Here is a 22,869-nt window from a genome sequence, read left to right as displayed (position 1 = left end):
CAGGAGTGTTTCAAATTTTGGATTTATTTCAGATTTTGGAATATTTGCATTATATACTTACTAGTTAAGCATTCCTAATCTGAAAATCTGAAATCTAAAATGCTCCAATGAGCATTTCCTTTGAGTGTCAAGTTGGCACTTACAAAGTTTCGGATTTTGGAGCATTTCGGATTTTTTATTTTTGGATTACAGATGCTCAACCTATAGCAGTAAATGACCCAAAGGAGGAGATTCTGATTCCATTTCTCAACCCATAGTCCCCCCAGCAGATACAGCAGGAAAAAGACAAAATGAACTAAATGTTTAAGTAGCAAACATATAGTCATTTCAGTTGGGGATGGAAATTCCATGTGTGGGAAGCTTAACTGAAGCAAAGTTGAAGATAGCAGTTCATAACACACTCTTTACTACTGTAACTGCTCGACTTCATATAATAATAACCAGAAAACTTGCCAAATGAATCAGATTTCTGGATATTTTTCCTTCTCTTTATTTCATTTTTCTTTTCTTCTTTTTTGAGATGGAGTCTCGCTCTGTCGCCTAGGCTGGAGTGCAGCGGCACGATCTCGGCTCACTGCAACCTCCGACTCCCTGGTTCAAGCGATTCTCCTGCCTCAGCCTCCTGAGTAGCTGGGACTACAGGCATGCACCACCACGCCCAGCTAATTTTTGTATTTTTAGTGGAGACGGGGTTTCACCGTGTTGACCAGAATGGTCTCTATCTCCTGACCTCGTGATCCACTCACCTAGGCCTCCCAAAGTGCTGGGATTACAGGTGTAAGCCACTGCACCCAGCCTTCATTTTTATTTTCTACTCCTAAACATGAAATCCACCCTGAAGTGTTTAAGACAATCAGGTGAATTAATTCATCTGCTCTAAATTTTTCACTTAAAATCATACCAATTTTGGCCAGGTGTGATGGCTCATGCCTGTAATCCCAGTACTTTCGGAGGCTGAGGCAGGAGGATCATTTGAGCCCAGGACTTCAAGACCAGCCTAGGCAACATAGTGACACCCCGTATCTACAAAAAAATTAAAAATTAGCTGAGCATGATGGTGTTGCCTATGGTTTCAGTTACTCAGAGGGCTGAGGTGGGAGGATCACTTGAGCCAAGGAAGTTGAGGCTGCAGTGAGCCATGATCTCGCCACTGCACTCCAGCCTGGGTGACAAACTGGGAACTTGCCTGAAAAAACAAAACAAACAAAAACCCACAACAAATGAGATCAAAAACCCAGGTTTTCCCAAACAACAAATGAGATCAGTTCAAATTTCAGCACAACTGTGTATGAGGTGCTATGCATTCAAGAGGCTGCAAAGAATTACAAGCCATGGACCCTTTGCTCCTGAAATTCACAAATAGCACAGGCTTTCTTAAGGAATTCAATTTTAAATATACAAGAATAAATAAGAATACAAAAGAATAACAAAATGGCACAATATATACTTAATTGCTAGATGAGCGGCACAGACAATAAAGTTGACAAAACAGTAATGAAGTATATTAAATAATTTAATCAAAAGCAGCTCATATATTTGTGAATCAGAGATTTGGCTCTGAAAACAATTACTGGGGAAAAGCCTCATGACTCAGAGAGTAAAGTCAGGATTGAAACCAATAGACTGTGGCTTTTGCTAACTTCTAGATGGTGCCGAACCTATCACTTAGTCTCGCTGTGTTTCTATTTCTTGATCTGAAGACTGAGCTCAGTAGGTTAAGCCAGCCTATATAGACACTGAAAAATAATTAATGTATTAGAAAGACAGAAAAAGGCTTTTCTAACATTAAAGAAAAAAATTGACACTATGCCATGAGTTCAAGTGATTCAAAACAGGATGTGGAAATTAAACTGCATGAAAAAATAAAAATTAGTACCTATGAAAGACCCCAAATTGGCTACTATGTTAGTTACCACGCCAAGCCGACTGATAGCATTTCATAAAGCTATCCAAATAAAAGTCAGTTCACTACTCCAATGAAATAATCCTTTTATTTTACATTAAATCTTTTTAAAATTAATTAAGCACCCAGGCATTATCTAGATTGTAGAGCTTACTAGAAAGCTACTTTTTTTCTTCTGATTGTCACTCAATTAAAAAAATGGAAGAGAAAATTCATTGAAGTAATTATGAATCTAAGTGGGCAGGGTTTCGGTTACTCTCTTTAGTCCTTTCTATCATTGAGAAAATAATGTATCCTTTGTAGCTTGTAACTTTCTCAAGGACCTCCAGTAAGGGTCCTGGAAATAGGTACCTAACATCAAATGATGCCTTAATAGACACTAAGTATTGAGACAGATTGAGGGATTTTCCTCAATGAGTACAAGGAATTGCCACAATTTAACTTTATTTTCAGCCAGACCGACTTAGGAATGCATTATGTTTTTCAGGGACACTGGAATGTCAACTAAACAGTGTTATCTGACATAGTCAGGTCAAGGCAAATTATCTGCTTGGTCTAGTGGCATCCTAACCATCAACTCCCAGTTCCTTAATAACTGAGTTCAACTGAGTCCTTTTCTTGTTTCCTCTAAGCAACCAGTGGAAGCCTATATAATTCTCATCTTATAAAAGAATTCATTTAAAGGCGGTTTGAAAGTTAATGGTTAAACCTATTGTTTGTGGTTCCATGAATATAGGTCACAATAGTAACAAGCCTTTAGACAGAAAGTACATAAAGAGGTAGTGAACAGTTCAGGACCTTATTACAACATGTCTATCAAGCCCAAAGGGGCAAACAATGTGTCTGATTGATTTTTTTTAAAAGGGGGGAATCTCACAGACAGCTCAGCTCTCATTATGCCACTAGCCTCTAAACCTTGTCCCAAATTAAGACTGGAAGTTGAAGCAAAAGCTTTCTTGATTCAACTCCCCAGGACCACCTTCCTTAAGGGCAAAAGTCACAGTTACATTCAAGGTTCTCATTCTTCCTCCCATAGGTTCAGCTGCTTGAGATCTAGAAATGTCAATGTGTAAATTATCCCAAGGATGGGTAGACTTAGGGAGAATAAAACAAGACCCACCTACTGTGCCCCCAGCAACACAATTCTATATTTATTTATTTATTTGATTGATTGATTGATTTTTTTTTGAGACCAAGTCTCGCTCTGTAGCCCAGGCTGGAGTGCAGTAGCATGATCTTGGCTGACCACAACCTCTGCCTCCCTGGTTCAAGTGATTCTCCTGCCTCAGCCTCCAGAGTAGCTGGGATCATAGGTGCATGCCATTGTACCCGGATAATTTTTTGTATTCTTAGTAGAGATAGGGTTTCACTATGTTGTCCAGGCTGGTCTTGAACTCCCAACCTCGGGTAATCCACCTGCCTCGGCCTCCCAGAGTGCTAGGATTATAGATGTGAACCACCGTGCCTGATGGAAAAATATTTTTTTTTTAGAGACAGGGTCTTGCTGTGTTGCTCAGGCTGGAGTACATGGTTATTCACAGGTGTAATCATAGCTCACTGTAGCTTCAAACTCCTGGGCTCAAGCAATCCTCCCACCTCAGCCTCCTAAGTAGCTGGGACTACAGGTGCCCACCACCACCCTCAGCTAATTTTAAGAATTGTTTTGTAGAGGTCAGGTGTGGTGGCTCACTCCTGTAATCCCAGCACTTTGGAAGGCCAAGGTGGATGGATCATGTGAGGTCAGGAGCTGGAGACCAGCCTGGCCAACATGGTGAAACCCCATCTCTACAAAAATACAAAAAGCAGAGTGTGGTGGTGGACACCTGTAATCCCAGCTATTCAGGAGGCTGAGGCAGGAGAATCGCTTAAACCCAAGGGACAGAGGTTGCAGTGAGTTGAGATTGTGCCACTGCACTCCAGCCTGGGCAACAGAGTGAGACTCTGTCTCAAAAAAAAAAATTATTTTGAGAGATTGGGTCCCACTATGTTGCCCAGGCTGGTCTCAAACTCCTGCCCTCAAGTGATCACCCTGCCTCAGCCTCCTGAGTAACTGCGACTATGCACTCACACAACTGTGCCTGGCTATATATTTTAAAAGAGATTAAATCCTCTCAAGTTTACTCATTTTAATCATATTTTAAATTTTAAATCATATTTTAAATTTTTATTTATTTTTTCAGTTAACCATTAATCAAAGGGAATCATTCACATTTAAAGAAACAGTATAGGCCAGGCGTGGTAGTGCATGCCTGTAATTCTAGCACTTTGGGAGGCCTAGGTGGGCAGATCACTTGAGGCCAGGAGCTTGAGACCAGCCTGGTCAGCATAGTAAAACCTCATCTCTACTAAAAATACAAAAATTAGCCAGGTGTAGTGGCACATGCTTGTAATCTCAGCTACTCCAGAGGCTGAGGAACAAGAATCACTTGAGCCTGGGAGGCAGAGGTTACAGTAAGCCAAGATCAAACCACTGCACTCCAGCCTGGGTGACAGAGCACGACTCTGTCTCAAAAACAAACAAACAAAAAAAGAATCAGTGTAACAAATATTTAGATAGGGATATGTTCATAGGACTAGATGCAAGTTATATTTTTAAATATAGTAGACTGATCACTCAGCTTATGCTCCGACTAGCTGTGTCTAAACCAGCCCAGCCTGCGAGATGTTCATCGAATGCACGGTTACTGAGCACCTCTTGTATGACACACACTGAATGTGGTCCTGAGGATAGGAAGAGCAAGAGTTAGTTATGTGGTTATGTGGGAGACAACAACATGATGATACAAGCCACTATTGTATTACCAATGGGCTTCAGAGAATCCAAATGGCTGGTATTGAGTGACTTGAGATGTAATATTAGTTTGGGAAATAAAATTACAGCATCAGGATCAGGCATGGTGGTTTGAGCCTGTAATCCCAGCACTTTGGGAAGCCAAGGTGGGAGAATCACTTGATCCCAGAGGTTCAAGACCAGCCTGAGCAACATAGTGAGACCCCATGTGTATAAAAAATACCAAAATTAGCTGAGTGTGGTGGTGCACGCCTGTAGTCCTAAGTACTCCAGAGGCTAAGGTAGGAGGATTGCTCGAGCTGGGAGGTTGAAGCTGCAGTGAGCCAAGATCGCACCACTGCACTCCAGCCTGGGTGACAGAGCAAGACCCTGTCTCAAAATCAAATAAATAAGGCTGGGCAAAAAAGCGAGACTCCATCTAAAAAAAAAAAAATGCTTCAAACACAGAGATTCTTACTGTGATGCTTTGTGGTGGTGATAAACTATAAGGATTGGTGGTCAGGTGAGGGTAATGCTCTCAAAGATGCTCCTGTGGCATGAGTGCATCTTGGTTTCCATTTTGCTTACAGCATCTTGCACAAATTAGAGTACTTGGGCCAGGCACAGTGGCTTATGCCTGTAATCCTAGCACTTTGGAAGGCCGACGCGGGCAGATCACCTGAGGTCGGGAGTTCAAGACCAGCCTGGCCAACTTAGTAGAGACAGTGTTTAGTTCTGTCTCTACTAAAATACAAAAAAAATAATCCGGGTGTGGTGGTGGGTGCCTGTAATCCCAGCTACTTGGGAAGCTGAGGCAGGAGAATCACTTGAACCCACGAGGTGGTGGTTGCAATGAGCCAAGATCACACCACTACACTCCAGCCTGGGTGACACAGTGAGAGTCCGTCTCAAAAAAAAGCAAAAACAAAAAACAAACAAATTACTCGATAAATATGAATAATACCAAAGAATAAATACTTAAATATCAGCAGCTTGGTTATCAAGTCTAATAAATTGAACAGCTATCTTTCTTGCATTTCACTTTCTCTCTCTTGCTTACTTTTGGCACTAAAATATCACAAGGCTACCAAATGCTATCACTAAAAAAAAAAAAAAAAAACTGGCCAGGTGCGGTGGCTCACACCTGTAATCCCACCACTTTGGGAGGCCAAGGAGAGCAGATCACCTGAGGTTGGGAGCTCGAGACCACCCTAACCAACATGGAGAAACCCCGTCTCTACTAAAAATACAAAATTAGCCGGGCGTGGTGGCGCATGCCTGTAAACCCAGCTATTCGGGAGGCTGAGGCAGGAGAATCACTTGAACTTAGATCACTCAGTGATCTAAGATCGCATGACTACACTCTAGCCTAGGCGACAAAGAGGGACTCTGTCTCAAAAAATAATAATAATCAAGCCAGGCATGGTGGCTCACGCCTGTAATCCCAGCACTTTGGGAGGCTGAGGCGGGTGGATCACCTGAGGAGGTCAGGAGTTCCAGACCGGCCTGGTCAACATAGTGAAACCCTGTCTCTTCTAAAAAGACAATAAATTATGGCTAGGCGCAGTGGCTCACACCTGTAATCCCAGCACTTTGGGAGACGAAGGCGGGCGAATCATTTGAGGTCGGGAGTTCGAGACAAGCCTGAACAACATGGAGAAACCCTGTCTCTACTAAAAATACAAAATTAGCCGGGCGTGATGGTGCATGCCTGTAATCCCAGCTATTCGGGAGGCTGAGGCAGGAGAATCACTTGAAGCTGGGAGGCAGAGGTTGCGGTGAGCCGAGATTGCTGCCATTGCACTCCAGCCTGGGCGACAAGAGCAAAATTCTGTCTCAAAAAAAAAAAAAAAAAAAATTAGCTAGGCGTGGTGGCAGGCACCTGTAATTCCAGCTACTAGGGAGGCTGAGGCAGGAGAATCGCTTGAACCCGGGAGGCAGAGGTTGCAGTGAGCCGAGATTGCGCCATTGCACTCCAGCCTGGGCAACAAGAGCGAAACTCCGTCTCAAAAATAATAAATAAATAAATAAATAAATAAACCCAGAAACATGTGGAGGAGGAAAGTGCAGGGAGCTATTGATATTTTGTCAAAAATATGAGAGAATAGTAGAGAGATTAAAAAAAATTGAGGATTTATTTTTGTCCTGGATTATACTTTCTAGCCTTTCATTTTAAAATAAATCAGAAATAATAATTTTATGAGCAATTTTAATTAATCCTAATACATTTTTGTTTCTAAAATTACAAGAATGCTTTGATCTTAAAAAATTTTATACTACTATACCTATTTTTCTTTTTTTTAATTTATGTTTTTTAAATTAATTTATTTATTTATTTTGAGACGGAGTCTCACTCTGTCACCAGGCTGGAGTGCAGTGGCGCGATCTTGGCTCACTGCAACATCTGCCTCCCGGGTTCAAGCGATTCTCCTGCCTTAGCCTCCTGAGTACCTGGGACTACAGGTGCCCACCACAACACCCAGCTAATTTTTGTATTTTTAGTAGAGACGGGGTTTCACCATGTTGGTCAGGATGGTCTCCATCTCTTGACCTCGTGATGTGCCCACCTTGGCCTCCCAAAGTGCTGGGATTACAGGCGTGAGCCACCACGCCCGGCCTTTTATTTATTTTTTTTGAGACAGAGTCTCACTCTATCACCCAGGCTGGAGTACAGTGGCACAATTTCGGCTCATTGCAGCTTCCCTTCCCGGGTTTAAGCAATTCTTGTGCCTCAGCCTCCTGAGTAGCTGGAATTACAGCGGTGCACTCCCTCACCCAGCTAATTTTTGTATTTTTAGTAGAGATGGGGTTTCCCCATGTTGGCAGGCTGCTCTCAAATTCCTGGCTCCAAGTGATCCAGCCACCTTGGCTTTGCAAATTGCTGGGATTATAGGCATGAGCCACTGCACCCAGCCCTATGCCCATTTTTCTAAAATGCTAGGGTTTTTCTTTTTATGCACAATGGTATTTTTAGTAGAGACGGTGGCTTAAAAATTCTGGATATTTTATATGTCAGTTTTTTGACTACTCAGGTCAAAATCAAGATATTGTAGAGATTGAAACCCAGGCAGGCTGGGAGCAGTGGCTCATGTTTGTAATCCTAGGACTTTGGGAGGCTGAGATGGGGGGATCACTTGAGCCCAGAAGTTCGAGACTAGCCTAGGCAACATGGTAAAACCTCGTCTCTATAAAAACAAAATGCAAAAACTAGTCAGTCGTGGTGGCACACACCTGTAGTCCCAGCTCCTCAGGAGACAGAGGTGGGAGGATTCATTGAGCCCAGGAGATCAAGGCTGTATGCAGTGAGCCATGTTCTTGCCACTGCACTCTGGCCTGGGCAAGAGAGTCTCTAGGAAAAGAAAGGAAGAAAGAAATAAATAAAAGAAAAAAGGAAGGAAGGAAGGGAGGGACGGAGAGAGGGAGGGAGGAAGGAAGGGAGGAAGGAAGGAAGGAAGGAAGGAAGGAAGGAAGGAAGGAAGGAAGGAAGGAAGGAAAGAGGGAAGGAAGGAAGGAAGGGAAAAGAAAAAAACCACAGGTAGCTGGATGTGCCACGTGATGGGCTTTCTTTCTCTTCTGGACAGGCAACAAAAATTGGGACCAACTTGGCCATATCTCAGGGAGAAAATGGGCCTTGTTGTTAGCCAGTCCCAAATGCCAAAAGATTCATTCAGGTCCTGAAGACATAGGGCAGGCACAATGGTCTTCTCTTTTCTGTGGTTTCTCTTAACAATAGAAAAAGAAAAAGAAGAAATGTTAAACCTGGTGCAACTAAATGGAAAACCTTGCAAATCTCCTGATAAAATGATTTGGGGACTCTGGGACGATGAAGATCTCTTTAACAAATCATAGAGGACTTTCCCAAAAGCCTGATACTCAGCAATATCTTGAACAAGATTTTAGAAGATTTGACGCAGAGATACAAACATGTTTCCACTAAGAGAAACGTTGAGCTGTTTAAATGTGTTGTTGGTGCAAGAGAATTTTGTTTTAATGTGACAGTTTTGGCATAAAAGATTTGACGGGAGTTGTTTGCTCTTTGAAAGCCATTAGGGGAGAATCTACACCTGCTGGTTTTCAGAGATGAAATGGCAAGAAATAACCAAGTTCTTAACATTAAGCCAGTGTAAAAACTCAGCCAAATCAATTTCAGGGTACGAGCTTTTCCTGCAGTGTGGTGAGGTAAGCCTTCTCCAGGAGGTGATGCCTTTGGAGAGGCCTACTCAGATGCTGGGGCAGAGACAGCTGAGCATGGCCATTCCCCTGTGAGGTCATCACCCACTCAATCTCAGCTCTGTTGTTGATTTGTTACTCTGACTTTTACAACATCACCACTCACGCCTGAGTTTTTCTACTCATTAAGTGGAGGTAATAGTATTTGTCTTTTCTGCATAGTACAATGAGGAGTATAAGCAAATGGAAGGGAGGTTTTGAAATCCTGGCAATCTAAAGGATATTCTTCAGGCTCCCTAGAACACATCTCAGTAGAAAATGTGTAAAATATACATAAACCAAATCAAGTCATCCAGAGCAACATTAGGTAAGATTTTCATTCCCAAATTAAAAATAGAAAAGAAAAGCAATGATAAAAATTAAACACTAGCTATTTTGCAAAGTTATAAAACTGTAAAATTCCAAGACAGTATATTAAATGTTTTTAACACACATGTGTGGGGGGGCACATGCTAGCCATAGAGACAGATCTTAAGGTAAGCCAAGAAGAGGAAAATATTTAATGTAGATTACAAGAGCTATAAACAAAAATTCTTTAAAGTTATAAAGCATAAAACACTTTATTTTGGATGTAGAAAAGTATTAAATATTCCATAAACGGCTTTAGAATCATTTTTCTCTATCATCCCTTTCAGAGATCTGATAAGGCAGATTTATAATTGCAATCAGTTACACATGAGGTAACTGAAGTTGAATAGAGGAAAAAATATCATGAAAAGAATTCAGACAAGCTTTTGAATTCTATTTCTTAGTCTCTGGGTATAACAAATGAAATTTACTTTCAAGCTTGCCAATTTATTGCAAATTCAAATAAGAGACTAGATATTTAGAACCCGGTTTAGAAATGATTTTAAACACTGTATTTTTTAAAGAAGCTTCACTTGAAGCACATTATATGTAATGAAGTATTTTGAAAGTGTTAACATAATAGCAATTACCATAAAACTTTAAAAGTTGTCAGCAGAATAGGTCTCTTGTGCCTCTTAGTGACTTTAGGACTAACACAGATCATTGTAGCAATTCAAAATTGTCCAACTTGGTGTGGCACGGTGGCTCACGCCTGTAATCCTAGCACTTTGGGAGGCCAAAGCAGGTGGATCACTTGAGGCCAGGAGTTCAAGACCAGCCTGGGACCATGGCAAAACACTGTCTCTACTAAAACTACGAAGATTAGCCAGGCATGGTGGCATGTGTCTGTAGTCCCAGCTGCTTGAGAGGCTGAGGTGGGAGATCGCTTGAAACCAGGAGCTGGAAGTTGCAGTGAGACGAGATGGTGCCATTGTACTCCAGCCTGGGTGACAGAGTGAGACCCTGTCTCAAAAAAAAAAAAAAATTGTCCAGCCATCTTGTAGAACAATGACAGCTATCAAACTGAGGATTAAGATGAGGTACAAAGTACTTTGAATCCCTAAATTGGGCCAACTTTTGATAATGCTTTTACTGATGTCAGATAAGATGCATACGAAACACCTCATTTGTTATCAAACTACTTTGAAACCCACTCTTTAGGAAAATAATTTTAGTCTCCTAAGTCATTTCACATGTGCAAGCATTTCCTGCAGACTGCTTGCCTTTTGCCTTCCACTTTTACACTTAGACAAATCTCACATGCCTTCACTGATCAAATAATTAATGGATGGGTACTTTCTATAGAAAATATAACTTCAGGCCGGGCGAGCCAGGTGCGGTGGCTCACCCCTGTAATCCTAGCACTTTGGGAGGCCAAGGCAGGTGGATCACGAGGTCAGGAGTTCGAGACCAGCCTGGCCAACATGGTGAAATCTCATCTCTACTAAAAATGCAAAAATTATCCGGGCATGGTGGCATGCGCCTGTAGTCCCAGCTACTAGGGAGGCTGAGGCAAGAGAATCACTTGAAACTGGGGGGCGGAGTTTGTGGTTAGCCGAGATCATGCCACTGCACTCCAGCCTGGGCAACAGAGCGAGATTCCATTTAAAAAAAAAAAAAAGAAAAGAAAAAAGAAAGAAAACATAACTTCAGGCCAGGCTCGGTGGCTCACATCTGTAATCCCAGCACTTTGGGAGGCTGAGGTGGGTGGATCACGAGATCGGGAGTTCGAGACCAGTGTGACCAACATGGTGAAACCCCGTCTTTACTAAAAATACAAAAATGAGCCAGATGTCGTGGCATAGACCTGTAATCTCAACTACTTAGGAGGCTGAGGCAGGAGAATCACTTGAACCCGGGAGGGGGAGTTTGCAGTGAGCTGAGATAGCACTACTGCACTCCAACCTGAGCGACAGAGCGAGACTCCATCTCAAAAAAAAAAGAAAAAGAAAAAGAAAATATAACTTCAGTGTTTGTAGATGAGAGATACATGTATAGCCCAGAGTACATGAGGATGCCTGCTATGCTTTGCCAACCACACCTGCTTCTCACAAGCTGAGGCCAAGTCTGTGAAGTCAGTGACACTCTCCAAGACTCTAAAAAAAAATCCCAGTATACACTGTCTTCCTTCACCAGCCCACTCTCTATATTTCATTTTATGCTATATCAACTTGATATCAAGAAAAGAACTGCAAAATGGTCTTTATCAAAATTGTCTTTTCCACGATTCTTCCCAAGCAAATATTAGGGATTTTTTTTCCTATTAAAACTTATGTAGGTTTAAAATAAATAAATGATTGCTTAAATCAATTTCAATCCATAGTTTTCTAGCTCTAGTAAAAAAACTTTCACCTTAGGATACATAAGTAGTGTGCAAACAATGGGGAGAAAGTAATGACTAACATTCACTGATACTATGTGCTAGGCTTTTGATAAAAATTAACTCACTTGATCCTCACAACTCTAGGACATAGGTACAATTACTATCCTTATTATGCAAAGAAATTGAGGCACGGAGCAGTTAAGTAACTTGCCCATGGTCATCCAACAAAGCTTAGCTTAAATCAATGCAGCAGCCCTCCAGAGCCAGCCTCCTGAACCCAGGCACTATTTGTACACACACACACACACACACACACACACACACACACACACACACACACACACACACACACACACACAGAGAGAGAGAGAGTTCTTCAACTCCAAACTAGCACTCTCTTTCCTGTTTGATACTAGGAATGTAACTTCTTTGTGGACATGCAGGGGACAATGTTATCTAAACACACAAAACACAAGTAGAGACAAAGTTAATTAATATATACTATAGGGCTGAGTGCAGCGGCTCATGCCTATAATCTCAGCACTTTGAGAGGCCGAGGCAGGAGGATCTCTTGAGCCCAGGAAGTAGCGGCTGCAGTGAGTTATGATTACACCACTGCACTCCAGGCTGGGTGACGGAGTGAGACCCCGTCTCTAAAAAGATATAGATATAGGGCTGAGCATCGTGGTTCATGCCTAAATCCTAGCACAAGATGGGAGGATTGCTTGAGGCCAGGAGTTCAAGACCAGCCTGGTCAACATAGCAAGAGCCCCATCTCTAAAAAAATTAAATTAAATTAAATTAAAATACAGATATAGATATAGAATAGCCCCAGCATTTCCTTGGTCATGAGGAACTGGCCATTTTCTCCTAGAGCAAATGTGTCTGGTTCCTGGACAGATGCCCTCATAATCTCTCCTTACTACACGGTCTTAGATTATTGAGAAGAAAACATCAGAGGGGGTGTTTACAGTCCAGTGCTCTGATTAAAGATGGGTTTATATGGCTATATGCTAATGACATACGGATGACACATCACAGCTGATGGGTCGTAATGGAGCACTCAGAACTTCGGCATCTCATTTAATCATCACCACCATCCGTCCAGTGAGCTCAGCGTTATTATACTTGGTGTACAGACAGGCCATATTGTCCAGTACACAGAAAAACTGGGATTCCTATCTTCTACCTCCAAAGTGGGTTCTTCCCCTCCCCACAGGACTTACTATGACAGAAAAACAAAAAACCAAAACCATGTAGCCAAACAACTTGGAGCATCTGTTCTGGCCATGTTTTTAATCTGTCCATATATTCCTCTTCTGAATTCCATGAAAAATGACTGGTTTTCAATTCATTTGGAAGTTAGCTGTATATGGCCTTGGTATACCACCTCTATTATTTTATTGCAACTTAATTTGCAAATGGGTATATTAGTCCCCTCTCAGTAATAAGTAACACACCATTCCTCACTTGGCTTTTTCCTATTTTCACCCATCCCACAAAGACCCAGGTCTTGCATTACTTACTCCCAGAAGGCTTCCTTGCCTCATCCCCACCTTGAATTTGTGTTTGGTGCACTTCCTGGGCCTCCACAGCCACCTGAGTTTATCCTCATAAGGCCAGGCACGGTGGTTCATGCCTGTAATCCCAGCACTTTGGGAGGCCGAGATGGGTCGATCATTTGAGCACAGGAGTTTGGGACCAGCCTGGCCAACATAGCCAAACTCCTGTTTGTTTGTTTCTATGTTTTCTTTTGTAAAGAATATTTTTACAGTCCTTTTTTGATATCAAGTTGACACAGCATAAAATGAAATATAGAGAGTGGTCTCGTGAAGGAGGACAGTGTATCTTGGGATTTTTTCTGTGGGGGTGCCTTGGGGAGTGTCACTGATTTCGCAGATTTGGCCTCAACTTGTGACAGAAACCCGTCTCTACTAAAAATACAAAAAGTAGCTGGATGTGGTGGCACACGCCTGTAGTCCCAGCTCCTTGGGAGGCTGAAGTAGGAGATCACTTGAGCCTGGGAGGTTGAGGTTGCAGTGAGCCGTGATCACACAACTGCACTCCAGCCTTGGTGACAGAACAAGACTCTGTCTCAAAAACAAAATAGGCTGTGTGTGGTGGCTAACACCTGTAATCCAAGCACTTTGGGAGGCCGAGGCGGGCAGATCACTTGAGGTCAGGAGTTTGAGACCAGCCTGGTGAACATGATGACACCCTGTATCTACTAAAAATACAAAAACTAGCCAGGCATGGTGGCACACGCCTATAATCCCAGCTACTCTGGAGGCTGAGGTGGGAGAATCGCTTGAACCTGGGACATGGAGGTTGCAGTGAGCCGAGATCGCACCACTGCACTCCTGCCTGGGCGACAGAGTGAGGCTCCATCTCAAAAAATAAAAATAAAAACCATAAAACAACAACAATAAAAAAACCCCACTGCACTGATTTCACTTGCCTCCTGTTTTCCTCAGGAGGGAAAGTCCTTACCTTTCTCCCGGAAGGCTTTTATTTCTGAACCTCCAGTGCCCTACACAGTGCATGCCATGAAGCAAACACCTAAGTATGTTCCTGTAATCAGGTAATAAATAACCATCTGAGAGTCCAGAGCTGCAGGCTCCACTCCTGGCTCTGTGACTGCATGTGGGCTTTTCAGTGAGGCCCTACACCCCTCTGGTTATCAGGTCCTTTAACTCTAAATCAAGGAGGCTGAACTGAAACTATGATGACCCTTTCAGCTCCAAAGTCCCACTGCTCTGTCATTCTGATTCTTTGTGTCTCCCACAAAACCTAGGACTACTCTGGAAGGACACACTAGGTTCTCAATAAATGTCTGTTCATTTGACTGTAGTAATACTGGATAGTGGATGATGAACGTAAAAAAAAAAAAATCAGCCTAACACTAAAATTTTCTGTAGCTGCTGGGAGTCCAGCTAGATATTCTGGATATCAGACACAGCGGGGACCAAACACCCTGGGAGCAAGGAAGTAAGATGTGACTGCAGAGTTGCTTTTGTTGCAGTTTAAGAATTTTTTTTTTTTTTGAGACGGAGTCTCGCTCTCGCCCAGGCTGCAGTGCAATGGTGCAATCTCGGCTCACTGCAACCTCTGCCTCCAAGGCTCAAGGAATTCTCCTGCCTCAGCCTCCCGAGTAGCTGGGATTACAGGGATGCCCCACCGTGCCCAGCTAATTTTGGTATTTTTAGTAGAGATGGGTTTTCACCATGCTCCCCAGGCTGGTCTTGAACTCCTGACCTCAGGTGATCCACCCACCACTGCCTCCCAAAGTGCTGGGATTACAGGTGTGAGCCACCGCACCCAGCCTAGTAATTTTAAAAATACGGCCCAAAGGCTTCAGATTTATGGCAGTCAATCTTAGGTAACTTATTTGGATATGCGCTTTGTTCAAGTAAGTGGGAGAACACACAAAAAAAAAGTTGGAGAGGGATAGAAAATGAAAGAAGAAAAGAGGAGAAAGGATTCAAAGTTGCAGACTTTAAGACAAATCAATCGGAAAGTAGATATCAACACTGCAGAAGGATTTTCCATTTTACACAAGGAATACAAGCTTGCATTGAACAGTAAATAGGATGTTTTTATTTTGCTAAATTTGGCTTACATCTAAATTTTTAAAAACAAATCTATCAAATAAACCAAAGTATGTATTTAACTACATTTGCAAAAGATTATCTGAATTATTTCCGGTTGTTGAAATAGCTACCATGAGTCCCACGTCATAGCTCCATTGTATTGCTAGGTCACTTAAAAATTGAGGTTGACCTTTTGTGTGTTTTGGGGGGTATTTTATTTTATTTTTTTCAATTTGACAGTCATTTTATTCATTTATCTTTTTTTTTTTTTTTTTTTTTTTGAGCTAGGGTCTCACTCTGTTACCCAGGTTGGAGTACAGTGGCACAATTATAGCTCACTGCAGCCTCAAATTCCTGGGCTCAAGCAATCCTCCTGCCTCAGCCTCCTAGGTAGTTGGTACTACAGGCATGTGCCACCACACCTGGCTAATTAAAAAAATTTGTTTTTTTAGAAATGGGGTCTCTTTATATTACCCAGGCTGGTCTCAAACTCCTGGCTTTAAGCAATCCTCCTGCCTCAACTCCCAAGGTGGTGGAATTACAGGTGTGAGCCACTGCTCTCTACCTATTATTTTATTTTTAAAAATGTATATTAAAAAATTTTTAATAAATATGAGACACTTCACAAATTTGTGTGTCATCCTTGCACAGGGGCAATGCTAATCTGCTCTGTATTGTTCCAGCTTTTAGTATATGAGAACTATTTTTTTTTTTTTTTTCTGAGACAGAGTCTCACTTCAACACCCAGGCTGGAGTGCAGTGGTGGAATCTTGGCTCATTGCAACCTCCACCTCCCTAGTTCAAGTGATTCTCATGCCTCAGCCTCCCGAGTAGCTGGAATTACAGGTGTGCACCACCACACCTGGCTAATTTTTGTATTTTTAGTAGAGATGGAGTTTTGTGATGTTGGCCAGGCTGGTCTTGAACTCCTGACCTCAAATGATCCACTCTCCTTGGCTTCCCAAAGTGCTGAGATTACAGGCATAAGCCACCACACCTGACCTGAGCACTATTTTTTAATTGATACATATTAGAGATTCATATTTTGGAGTACATGGGATAACTTGATACATTTACACAATCAAATCAGGATAATTGGAATATTCACCACCTTAACTAGGAGCTTTCAAGTTATTCTCTTCTAGGTATTTTAATTATTCTATCCTGGCCGGGTGTGATGGCTCACCCCTGTTATCCCAGCACTTTGAGAGGCTGAGGAGGGCAGATCACTTGAACCCAGGAGTTTGAGACCAGCCTGGGCAACATGGTGAAACTCCTTCTCTACAAAAAAATACAGAAATTAGCCAGGCTTGGTGGTGCACACCTGTAGTCCCAGCTATCTGGGAGGCTGAGGCTGGAAAATTGCTTGAGTGCAGGAAGTTGAGGCTGCAGTGAGGCCTGATTGTGCCACTGGACTGCAGCCTGCGTGACAGAGGGAGACCCTGTCTCAAACAGAAACAAAAACAAACATAAAATGTGCAGTCAATTAATGTTGACTGTAGTTACTCTACTGATCTATCGAACACCAGGTATTATTTCTTTTAAGTGTGTATTTGTACCCATTAATCAACCCCTCTTCATCCCACTCTCCCTGCTACCCTTCCCAGCCTCTGGTAACCAGCAATCTACTCTCTATAAGAGCTACTTTTTTAGCTCCCTCGTATGAGTGAGAACATGAGATATTTGTCTCTCTATGCCTGCCTTATTTCACTTAACATAATGACCTCCAGTTCCATCCATGTTGCTGCAAATAACACAACTTCACTCTTTTTTGTTTGTTTGTTTTTTTGAGATGGAGTCTCACTCTGTCGCCCAGGCTGGAGTGCAGCGGTGTGATCTCGGCTCACTGCAACCTCTGCCTCCTGGGTTCAAGAAATTCTCCCACCTCAGCCTCCTGAGTAGCTGGAATTACAGGCGCCCACCACTACGCCTGGCTAATTTTTGTATTTTTAGTAGAGACAGGGTTTCTCCATGTTGGCCAGGCTAGTCTCGAACTCCTGACCTCAGGTGATCTGCCCACCTCGGCCTCCCAAAGTGCTGGAATTACAGGCATGAGCCACCATGCGTGGCCAACTTCACTCTTTTTAATGGCTGGATAATATTCCATTGTGTATATAGGCCATATTTTGTTTATCCATTCATCCATTGATGAACAGACCTTTTCTAATTAAACATTTTTAGAATATAAGAATAAAAGACCTAATTATGTGTTTAAAGGTATTCTAGAAAAACAGTGACTTGCACATTCAAATATAATTATCATTGCCTCTAAGATTATTTATTGTCACAGTAGAAAGTCTCCCTGTAACATACACACACACAAATAAACAATGTATGATTTCTAGCTCTATATTTGTCAGCGGTGTTAACTGAAGTCTTGCTTGAATTTTCTATTTAAACTTAGAGAATGTTTTTTGTTTTTTTTTAATTTATTATTATTATACTTTAGGTTTTAGGGTACATGTGCGCAATGTGCAGGTTAGTTACATATGTATACATGTGCCATGCTGGTGCACTGCACCCACTAACTCGTCATCTAGCATTAGGTATATCTCCCAATGCTATCCCTCCCCGCTCCCCCCACCCCACAACAGTCCCCAGAGTGTGATGATCCCTTTCCTGTGTCCATGTGTTCTCATTGTTCAATTCCCACCTATGAGTGAGAATATGCGGTGTTTGGTTTTTTGTTCTTGCGATAGTTTACTGAGAATGATGATTTCCAATTTCATCCATGTCCCTACAAAGGACATGAACTCATCATTTTTTATGGCTGCATAGTATTTAATGGTGTATATGTGCCACGTTTTCTTAATCCAGTCTATCATTGTTGGACATTTGGGTTGGTTCCAAGTCTTTGCTATTGTGAATAATGCCACAATAAACATACGTGTGCATGTGTCTTTATAGCAGCATGATTTATAGTCCTTTGGGTATATACCCAAAAAACACATGAAAAAATGCTCACCATCACTGGCCATCAGAGAAATGCAAATCAAAACCACAATGAGATACCATCTCACACCAGTTAGAATGGCAATCATTAAAAAGTCAGGAAACAACAGGTGCTGGAGAGGATGTGGAGAAATAGGAACACTTTTACACTGTTGGTGCGACTGTAAACTAGTTCAATCCTTGTGGAAGTCAATGTGGCGATTCCTCAGGGATCTAGAACTAGAAATTCCATTTGAGAATGTTGTTAAACACAAAATAATCATTAAAAAAAACTAGTAAGAAAACCAATGGTCAAAGAATTATTTAACATGCTCATGTAGTATAACATTCTTTACTAGTTAAGTGAAATAACTTGTTAAAGCAAAAGCTTATCAAACTGGCATCTTTGACAGGCTCAAGCTTCCTAAAAGAAGCCATAGGGAATAGTGGCTAGGGGCAAAAAATAAATAATGGAGTCTCCGTTTCTTCCACTTACGATCTCTTCACAATCTCTCTGTGCCTCAATTCTTTTTTCTTTCTTTCTTTCTTTTTTTTTTTTTTGAGACAGGGTCTTGCTCTGTTGCCTAGGCTGGAGTGCAGTGGCATGATCTCAGCTCACTGTAGTCTCTGTCTCCTGGGTTCAAGCTATTCTCATGCCTCAGCCTCCCTAATAGCTGGGACCACAGGCACGCACCACCATGCTCGGCTAATTTTTGTATTTTTAGTAGAGATGGGGTTTCACAATGTTGACCAGGCTGGTCCTCAAGTGATCTGCCCACCTCAGCCTCCCAAGTGCTGGGATTACAGGTGTGAGCGACTACAACTGGCTGTTCCTCAGTTCTTCCTTCATTTTTAAAATGGGAGTGATGATAATAGTACAGTGTTGTTGAACAAATTAATTAATATAAAGTGTGTAAGACAGCGTCAGGTCCCCAGTAATTCCTATTTAAATTTTTTTTTTCTTTTGAAACAGAGTCTCACTCTGTCGCCCAGGCTGGTGCAAAATGGTGCGATCCCGACTCATTGCAACCTCCGCCTCCTGGGTTCAAGTGATTCTCCTGTCTCAGCCTCCTGAGTAGCTTGGACTACAGGTGCACACCACCACGGCCAGCTAATTTTTGTATTTTTAGTAGAGACAGGGTTTCACCATGTTGGCCAGGATGGTCTCAATCTCCTGACCTCGTGATCCACCCACCTCAGCCTCCCAAAGTGCTGGGATTATAGGCGTGAGCCACCGAGCCTGGCCAACATTTGCTATTATTATTAGTGAGATAGAAGATAGGACTGGAATATTCAAATGAGATAATATCTATATATAAGGACCACATACATTTTTATTCTACTTTCTGCCAGCTGTGAATGTTCTGACAAGCCCAATTTTCTTTTCTTTTTTTCGTTTTTATTTTTGTTTTTGAGACAAGGTCTCACCCTGTCACACAGGCAGAATACAGTGGCCCAATCACAGCTCACTGTGCCTCCATCTCCCAGGTTCAAGCCATCCTCCTCCCACTTCAGCCTCCCAAGTAACTGGAACCACAGGCGATTGCCACTACACCTGGCTAATTTCTCTTCTTTTCTTTGTAGAGACAGAATCTTGTTACGTTGCCCAGGCTGGTCTTAAACTCCTGCATTCAAGTGATCCTCCTGCCTTTACTTCCCAAAGTGCTGGGATTATAGGCATGAGCCACCATACCCAGCCACCAATTTTGTTTTCTTTCTGCAATCTCTCTGTGCATTATGATAATGACTGCCCAGGTCATTATGGTTCCCTGGTCAGTTGGTGAGTTTTTACAGCTTCTGTATTGCTGGCATAAAATCCTGAGGAAATACAGGCTTTCTAAGCTTTTTGTATGGCTTCAGGTTTATTTCTGGTTACCAGGGCTTTCACCTGTTGTACATCATATTTTAACACAGTTGGTTAAGAAATGGTGGTTCGTTGATAGGTGTGAATTCAAGCTAACCCACCTTGATGATCCACGTACATTTCTCTTGCCTCATTGCACGTAAGCCTCCTTTCTGCCTCAGGATGTTAAGTCCTCCACAAACAGACTGTCCCATTCTGCAAACTGTGTCCTGCCTACTTATGGGAAATTAATGATTGCTAAAATGTCACAGGCATTACTGAGGGCAAGAGAAAAACATTTAAGGGACATGGCACACAGTATTGATTGCTTACCCCAACCTATTCTCTTTCTTCCTTGCCAACACACACCCAATTTTTCCTCTCTAGAAAAGTAACCCTATAAGGCCAGGTGCGATGGCTCACGCCTGTAATCCCAGCACCTTGGGAGGCTGAAGCGGGTGGATCACCTGAGGTCAGGAGTTCGAGACCAGCCTGACCAATATGGTCTAACCCCTCTACTAAAAATACAAAAATTATCTAGGCATAGTCGCGTGTGCCCGTAGTCCCAGCTACTCACGAGGCTGAGACAGGAGAATAGCTTGAACCCAGGAGGCAGAGGCTGCAGTGAGCCAAGATTGCACTACTACTGCACTCCAGCCTGGGCAACAAAGCAAGACTCCATCTCAAAAAAAAAAAAAAGGAAAAAAAGAAGGAAAAAGAAAAGAAAAAGAAAAGTAACCCTATAGTGAGCTCAGCTCAGGGATAAGTCCTGAATATTCTAATGGCCATTCCATTCCCCTTCCCAGTGACTGGTTTATGGAGTGAACATGTGACTAGTATCTCATCAATGACATAGAGAGGAACCTGGCTGGGCGTGGTGACTCACCGCTGTAATCCTAACACTTTGGGAGGCCAAGGCAGGTGGATCACTTGAGGTCAGGAGTTTCAAACCAGCCTGGCCAACATGGTGAAACCCCAACTCTACTAAAAATACAAAAAAATCAGCCAGGCATGGTGGCAGACACCTGTAATCCCAGCTACTCAGGAGTCTGAGGCAGGAGAATTGCTTGAACCTGGGAGGCAGAGGTTGCAATGAGCTGAGATTGTGGCACTGCACTCTAGCCTGGGTGACAGAGCGAGACTCCATCTCAAAAAAAAAAAAAAAAGGAATCTTCCAGAGGGTTTATTTGGAGTATTTCTTTTCTGGACTGAAAAAAGAGGGCCGGGCACGGTGGCTCACACCTGTAATCCCAGCACTTTGGGAGGCCGAGGTGAGCGGATCACGAGGTCAGGAGATCAAGACCATCTTGGCCAAAATGGTGAAACCCCATCTCTACTAAAATACAAAAAATTAGTTGGGTGTGGTGGTGCATGCCTGTAGACCCAGCTACTCAGGAGGCTGAGACAGGGGAATCATTTGAACCTGGGAGGCGGAGGTTGCAGTGAGCCGAGGTTGTGCCACTACACTCCAGACTGGTGACAGAGCAAGACTCTGTCTCAAAAAAAAAAAAGAAAGAAAAGAAGAAAAAAGAGAAAACAGAATACGGAATACCCTAATTTCTTGCATTGGACATTGTTTTTGTTGCTGTTGCTGTTCCAATGTGATTCCTAGAATTGCTGCAGCCACCCCGCAACAACGAAAGCTATCAGAGGATAAGTCAACATGTTGACAACGGCAGCAATAGAAAGAAATAGGGCCCTGATGAGGTCACTGAGCCATGGATTAAGCAGCACTGGGGCTGCCCCACTTTTGAACCTCTTATTGAGTGAGGGAGAGTATATTTTTCTTATTGTTGAAGACAGTTGTCTGGGCTTTCTGTTACTTGAAACTTAAGAAAACCAAGGGCGACTGAGCAGAGTGGTTCATGAGGATAATTGCAGCACTTCGGGAGGCAGAGGCAGGCAGATCGTCTGAGTTCAAGAGATTGAGACCAGCCTGGGGAACATGGTGAAACTCGGTCTCTACAAAAAAATACAAAAATGAGTCAGACATGGTGGTGCGCGCCTGTAGCCCAGCTACTAGGCAGGCTGAGGTGGGAGGATTACCTGAACTCAGAGCTTGAGCCAAGATTGCACTACTGCACTCCAAACTGGGCAACAGGAGTGAGGCCCTATCTCAAACAGAAAACCAAAAGAAAAGTGATGTCTTCAAGAGGAAAATAACCTAATGATATGCCTGCAGAGTAAGACAGGGAGAGAACATGAGCTGCTTAATGATGGATTCAAGATATATATATTTTTAAAAAATTTAAATATACATTTTAAACTAAAAAGTTTTAACAAAAAAAGAGAAGGAGTTTCATCATGTTGCCCAGGCTGGTCTAGAATTTCTGAGCTCAAGCAATTGGCCTGCTCCAGCCCCCCAGAGTGATAGGATTACAGGTGTGTGCCACCACACCTGGCCAGATTCAGGATATATTGTAATCTATTGGGGGTTTTGTGTGTGTGTGTGTGTGTGTGTGTGTGTGTGTGTGTGTGTGTGTGTTTTGTTTGTTTTAATTTTTAAAATATGGAACCCTTCATGAAGTTGTATGTCATCCTTGTGCAGAAGCCATGCTCATCTTCTCTGTATTGTTCCAATTTTGGTATATGTGCTGCTGGAGTGAGCACTTAATCTATTGTTTTAATGGAAAAAATAACCTGTCCAGGCGAGGTGGCTCACACCTGTAATCTCAGCACTTTGGGAGGCCGACGTAGGTGGATCATTTGAGACTGGGAGTTCAACACCAGTCTGGCCAACATGGTGAAACCCCGTTTCTACTAAAAATGCAAAAAGTAGCTGGGTGTGGTGGCATGCACCTGTAATCCCAGCTACTTGGGAGGCTGAGGTGAGAGGATTGCTTGAGCACAGGAGTTCAAGGCTGTAGTGGGCTATGATTCTGCCACTGCACTCCAGCCTGGGCGACAGAGTGAGACTCCATCAAAAAGAAA

General features: G+C 42.6%; 2 non-coding genes across 2 annotated transcripts; both read right to left on the bottom strand.

The window, feature by feature from the left end:
• Positions 1 to 15,770: 15,770 nt before the first annotated feature.
• Positions 15,771 to 15,874, bottom strand: LOC129023114 (U6 spliceosomal RNA). Its single transcript, XR_008496674.1, has one exon. It is a non-coding gene; the product is annotated as a U6 spliceosomal RNA (small nuclear RNA).
• Positions 15,875 to 22,441: 6,567 nt separating this feature from the next.
• On the bottom strand, positions 22,442 to 22,548 carry LOC129023031 (U6 spliceosomal RNA). Its single transcript, XR_008496641.1, has one exon. It is a non-coding gene; the product is annotated as a U6 spliceosomal RNA (small nuclear RNA).
• Between the last annotated feature and the right edge of the window lie 321 nt (positions 22,549 to 22,869).

This window comes from Pongo pygmaeus, chromosome 1, assembly GCF_028885625.2.
Source record: "Pongo pygmaeus isolate AG05252 chromosome 1, NHGRI_mPonPyg2-v2.0_pri, whole genome shotgun sequence".
In the NCBI taxonomy this organism is placed as follows: Eukaryota; Metazoa; Chordata; class Mammalia; order Primates; family Hominidae; genus Pongo; species Pongo pygmaeus.
The sequence above is the reverse complement of the archived record's forward strand: the minus strand, read 5'-3'. Positions and strand labels throughout refer to the sequence as shown.